Source organism: Phyllobates terribilis, unplaced genomic scaffold (assembly GCF_046119375.1).
Source record: "Phyllobates terribilis strain yellow unplaced genomic scaffold, ASM4611937v1 Scaffold_5__5_contigs__length_657084704, whole genome shotgun sequence".
NCBI lineage: Eukaryota > Metazoa > Chordata > Amphibia > Anura > Dendrobatidae > Phyllobates > Phyllobates terribilis.
This window is the reverse complement of record NW_027362765.1, coordinates 11,457,134-11,463,927: the sequence shown is the minus strand read 5'-3', so window position 1 is coordinate 11,463,927 and position 6,794 is coordinate 11,457,134. Positions and strand designations below refer to the sequence as shown.

At 38.3% G+C, this 6,794-nt stretch overlaps 1 pseudogene; it reads right to left on the bottom strand.

Annotated features, from left to right (window-relative positions):
- Positions 1 to 1,717: 1,717 nt before the first annotated feature.
- LOC141270591 (uncharacterized) overlaps positions 1,718 to 6,794 on the bottom strand; it is a 169,088-nt pseudogene continuing 164,011 nt past the window's right edge.

Sequence of the window (6,794 nt, the reverse complement as noted above, 5' to 3'; positions counted from 1 at the left end):
TAATTATGGTATAATCCTAATTGACCTAAAAGGGGAAAGGTTTATTCTGATTTCATGTCAGATATTGAGAAAAACCTGCAGATGTGTCTTTTTATATAGTGTATGGAAACTTCTGGTTTCTACTGTAGGTGATATCCAGACGTCTATTGATCCTAGTCTGAATATTATTGGAGAGTTTGGTGAATGGTCAGGCCTGTCCATTAATTGGGATAAGTCGGTTATTCTACCATTTGATGATATCCCTGATTCCAGCATATTAGAACCTACACGAATACAAACGGTTGAGAAATTCTAATACCGAGTATAAGTATAACGATAAGATCTCCGGATTACATTGTACTGAATCTATATCTTCTTCTGGAAAAGTATAAAAAGAAAATCGATGCGTGGTGGAGATTACCATTATCAGCTGTAGGAAGAGGGAACTTATTAAAAATGATATTGATGTCCCAACTCTTATACATTCTGCATAATGCCCCTATTTGGATCCATAATTCCCATTTTCAGAAAATTCATAGCAAGTTTCGTTCTCTTATATGGAAAAAGAAATCGTCTAGGATAAAATGTGAATATCTACAAAGTGACAAGGAATCTGGTGGATTGCCGATTCCTAATGCACCAATATATTATATTGCAACATTTGGGTGGGTGGCAAAGCGCTGCAAACCCAAATAGTATTAAGGGGTTAATTACATCAGGACACCGTGGAATATTCCTATTCATATAGTGGAACTGAATGACCTCGCACACAAGAAATCAATATACCCTACACTTGCTCTACTCTACAAGGTCTGGGATAGGGGTAAAGATATAATGGAAATAGGAGACTGTAATGAATCTACACCTATATGGTTTAATAATAAATATGCAGAGGTCTATAAATTAGAGGGATTCCGGAGTTGGGAGGATAAAGGAATATATACGATATAAAACATATTGTGTGAAGGGATACTTAAGTCCTTTGATCAATTAAAGGGGGGATTTGGGTGACAAATAAACAATTGTATAAATATCTACAGTTTCGGCATTCATTTAATGCACAATCAAGATGGACACCCTTTTGGGTAGAAAATAATACTTTTGTTAAGTTGGTATTAGAGAAGGGAAATACTAAGGGTCGTATTTCTGATATTTACTGAGTCCTTCTTGATAATTATTTAAAAATATTTCCTTCTCCAGCTAGACAAAAATGGATGGAGATACAGGTCCAATTTCTGAGGATCAATGGGGAGAGGTATTAGAACTGGTACCCCAATTATCTTTACATGAGGCGCCGAGATTCTCCCAGATCATATTAATACATAGGAAATATAAGACGCCTAGATTCCTATGTAACATAGGATACCGGACTGCTGCTGAATGTCCAAGATGTAAAATGGATGCTGCGGGTCTATTACATACGCTATGGGAATGCCGGGAGATAGGTAAATACTGGAAAGGAGTTCTGTCTATTATAAAGAGGGTATATAAAATAGATATTCAACCAGACCCAAAAAATGCCTATTAGGTATATTAGAAGATGATATGGAATTTAACCCAATTTCAATAGGGATTTCACGTATTTTATTTCAAGCTAGGAAACATATTGCATCCAAATGGATTAACCCCTCGCCTCCAGAAATTAGTGAACTCAAAAATAGGATAAATAATATTATCAGATTAGAAAAAGGGGTATGTAAAAAACAAAACAATGAATACATTTGAGAAAATATGGGGCTTATGGTTGGATACACCTGGAATGCCATCAAGAGGGTTATTGTTGGAGAGACAATGACTTATGGGGGAGGGGGGTATTGGCGAGGTCTAATGTTTCATTGTAATGTGTATTGGAATTCCCTAACATGTGGTATGGGTAATATAGCACACCTATATGTGTGTAGGATAATGTTTATTACAATATTATGGTTATATAAGAGATTTCAAGAATGTGGAATGTTAATTGTAAGATATAGTAACTGCAAGTTATCAGATGGTAATGGGCAAGCTGAAAAGACATATAGGAGAGATGAATGTATGTGATCCCTATGGTATGTTATTTTATTTTATTATTGTATGTACTTATTTCTTGTTTTGTCCAAAAAAAAACTAGTGAAAAAAATCTCAAACGTGAATTGGATTAAAAAAAAAAGATCACGAAAAAGGCTTCTTCCCTGTGTGAATTCTCTTGTGACTATCAAGAATCATTTTACGATTAAAACATCTCCCATATTCTGAACAGGAAAAAGGCTTCTCCCCTGTGTGAGTTCTCTGATGCGTAACCAAAGCTGATTTATCATTAAAACATTTCCCACATTCTGGACATGAAAAAGGCTTCTCCCCTATGTGGGTTCTCTGGTGCCTAATCTAAACTGATTTTTGGTTAAAACATTTCCCACATTCTGAACAAGAAAAGGGTTTCTCCCCTGTGTGAATTCTCTTGTGGCTATCAAGAATCATTTTACGATTAAAACATTTCCCACATTCTGAACATGAAAAAGGCTTCTCCCCTGTGTGAGTTCTTTGGTGATTAACAAGATCCGATTTCTGGTTAAAACATTTCCCACATTCTGAACAGGAAAAAGGCTTCTCTCATGTGTGAGTTCTCTGGTGTTTATTAAGATGTACTTTCTGGTTAAAACATTTCCCACATTCTGAACATGAAAAAGGCTTCTCCCCTGTGTGAGTTCTCTGGTGACGAACAAGATCTGATTTCTGGTTACAACATTTCCCACATTCTGAACATGAAAATGAATTCTCCACTGTGTGGATTCTCTGCCGATTAACAAAAACTGATTTCTGGTTAAAACATTTTCCACATTTGGAATAAAAAAATCTATTCTCCATTGTGTGTATTTTTTGATGTTTAAGAATATGCTTTTTGATGGTAAAACTGTTTCCATTTTCTGAATGTGAAAATGACTTCTTTGCTTTAGAAGCAATTAGTCTTTTAATGCTTATTTTATTTTGATTTTCCTTAGTAGCCGGTAATGAATCAGAAGACAGGACCTGTTTCATAGAATCAGATGACAGATCTTTGCGTTGAAGGAATGATGGTATATCTAGAGTAATGGCATTCACTTCAATTGTATCCTGTGGGATCTCAAGATCATCCAATTTAAAAATCTCCTGTCCATCTGATCTTCTGGTACAATCATCTGCCAAGAAAAAAAAACAATTATTCATTTTGAATAAAATATCCTTGAAATTGATATTTTTTAACATTTCTACTTAAAATGTCTAAACAAACACATCCTTGGGCTACATGCTAATCCAGGGAAATGAAGAGATATATGCTCAAGTTTAAATATTCCTCTATTTTTTAGATTTGTGTCTAATAAAATTGATTTTTAAACTTGAGCATATATCTCTTCATTTCCCTGGACTAGCATGTAGCCCAGGAAAGTGTTAGTTTAGATTGATTTAGAAGTGGTATGCAATCTTTATTTATTTTTCTATGGGATTCTTGTGTTAATTGTACTTAAAATGTCTGTAGAAATGGCAAGTTATTGACAGAATGACAGTTCACAGTCTAATAGAAAACCTCATAGGATGAACCAGTAGCGCATGGTGTCCAACTGTTCATTCTGCCTCCAAAATATGGAATAAGAAGCCATCAAAAAATGTTATGTAGGGAAAAATGATACCAATAAAAACTTCTACTCATCTCACAAAAAACAAGCCCCCACTCAAGTCAAACAGAGGATTCCACATTATTAAATTCTCAAAGGCTCTTTAGAATTAACATGGCTTCCATAAACCAATCAAGCAAAATCCGCTCTCCCGAAGTCAAATCCCCCCTCACTTCTGAGCCTTGCAGTGTGCCCAAACAACATTCAGCATCCATGTATTTGACATTACTATAGTGAGAAGAACCCACTTAATTTACGGTGTGTGTCTCCTGGAGAACAATCTGGACACTATGTGTTTGGTAAAAAAAAATGGCCAATGTGCAATTTTTACTCTCCAACATCCACTGCGTGCTAATTTTCAGAAAGTGCCTATGGAGTCAAAATAATCAAAACTTTTATAGATTAATTCACTGAGGGTTATAATTTCCAAAATGAATTCACTTTATGGGGATTTTTACTGCCCGGGTTTTCTGACATTTTGTCATATTAGGGCTTCTGCAAATGGTGGGTCCCATCTCCACTGGGATCTGCTCCTGTGACATCTGCTTCTCTCACCAGTAGAGAAATTTTTACCGCACACTCATTCTGCAGGCGGCGCTGGTGATGGAGGAGACGTCAGAACCAGAAGCTCTGGGCGGCGCAGACTCTGTCCAGCCCCTAAGATTAGGGTGCCTGGGACCAGTAGTACCATCCAGTCTGGCAGTATGGGTGTGTGTGTTATCCAGCTGGAGTAATCTGCTCCCTGCTTCAGCCAACTGGAAAGCACCGCACCCTACTAAAGCTGGAAGCATATTGCTGGAAGCTGCCAGATACAGCCTTGTTCTCCTCTGGTTCAGTCCTCTGTGCTCAGCTCCCGGCTTGTGTATTTGTTTCCTCTTGTGACTCCGGCCCATTTACTGACTACTTTTGTATTTTCTCTGCTCTCCTGGTACTGACCCAACTACCTGACTATTCTTCCTGCCATCTCTCACCACAGAACAGCAGGTAACACCGTGGCCCAAGCCTAGGGGTCTCTGAGTAAGTCCAGATCCATGTAGAGGGGTTAAATAAGTGATGAGCCAAGCAATCCCTGGGATCTGGAAAATGAAGTAGATAGCGCCAAGCCTGTTTGTGGTAGCCATCTTTTGAGCTGCCATGTGACCATGAACAGCGCCCCCAATACATTGTGTCCGCAAACTATTCCAGCAAGATCTGCATTCAAATAGCTGAATGGCGCTTCTTCTCTTCTTAACCTGCCATGTGCCCAGACAGTAGTGTACAACCGTATATAGGGTATTGTCAGATTCAAGAGAAGTTAGAAAATAATTTGTAAGGTCCATTTGTTTCCTATTATCCTTTGTGAAGAAACTCAAAGTTATCACCACATAAAGTGACACATGTCAGATTAGAAAAATGGGACCCGATTAAAACGCAAAACTGGCTGCGGGAAGGGGTTAAATCAGAGTATTTTGGACAGTAACTACTATAGTCAAAAACTTAGTATAGACAATAACACATCTACTGAAATGATCAAACTCAACAGTCTCCATCAGTAAATAGTGAGTAATTAGTGGTGAAACCTCTCTGGGGTAATTAGAGTATGGGGCTCGGTGGCTCTTGGGAATTTAAACTATCGTAAGGGACAATATTTTCTATCCGATGAGTTTCAAGAAGAAATATTAGACTTTCAAAGAGAACTTTTTATAATAGTGCAGAGCTGAGGTGTCTTAAATTTAGATCTCGGACATTTGGAAAAAACAATGGAGAACGTTTTTCAAAGACTATCAGGGTGTAATGAGTCTCACATAAGTGAGGCAGGCCGATACCACCACAACCTGTAAAAAAAAAAAGATTTTTTTTTATTCTATGTTAGATCCCCAACAACAATGTATATTTGAGGAGAGACCTCCAACACTAAACTGGAGTTTAGAGAAAGTATTAGTGCCCCCATTTCAGGAGAGATTGTGCAGTAATCTGAATTCCTTAGGATTGAAAACATAATGTAATTTATGACATGGAGTGAATCCATGAAACCAGGGCTGGAGCCAACACATCTCCTGCAGGCGTGAATAAATGTATATTACAGCCATCAGCCACGCACCGCTCAGAGATATATCATGGCACAGGTGTAATGTTTTCTGTATAGTTTATCACAATCCTGTTTGAAGTTATTTGGTTTTAAATGAAATTGGATAAAGGGAAACTCTGTTGTTATTGGACAGAAATTCACACTTGGCCTCACTGCACATTTAATGTCGATCATAAAAGCGAAGTTTGGCCAGAAAGACTGGACCTGGTCATGTAGGGATCATATGAGCACATTCAGCAGCACAGAAGGGAGAGAAGGTAGATTCATCCAATAAGATATCAGGGTTCTAGGAAGGAACAGCATCATTACCCTCCGCTTTCTCTTACAGGCCCATCATAGTATTTTTCTTCAAGTGATTTTCTAACTTGTCAGCACATTCTACGTACGCTGTCATTTGGCTTTGTAGTTTACAGATCTGGGCAGGTAACGGTCAGCGTCTCCTAATCCCAGGGTGTAGGTGGATCCTCCAGGTTGTAAGTTGTATAAAAAAAAAGGGCTTTTCACAATTTCTCAAAGTAAATTGAACATTTTCGGATGGAGGAGAATGTTATGCTCTAGCGGCAAAATGCTGATCACACGATTGTGATACGGCTGGACTACACTACCAATAAAGCAGCCACAGCCGGTGACTGAGAAGACTATATGACCTCTCTGCATTTAGTGGTTACTACTCACCTGGGTAGTCATATGTAGGAATCTCCTCTTTACACAGCTCATCACCCCTCACATATGTCTCCGTAGTATTAATATGGGTCAGATCTTCACCCTGAAACAAATATTGTAAAAGTCACAGACAGATGGAGAAGTCCCATCTATGATCGGCTCTAATCCTGCCATCTCCACCGTTCTCATTACACAAGTATAAAACATATAATACTGGTGGATAAAACAAGACTGAGCATAAGACCTTCACAGCCGTCTACACATCATAGGGGAGATCTCATGACACCTTCTCTCCATCTACCTGATGATCCTGAAGAACATTGGGATCTTCTTGCTTACAGTCCTGTGGAAGAAGAGGACGGGGACATCTCTCTGGTGTTGTCCTCTTACTGGATAGATCTGGAGGAAACACATACAAGGACTGAATTCATTCTTTACATACAGATAATTATAGG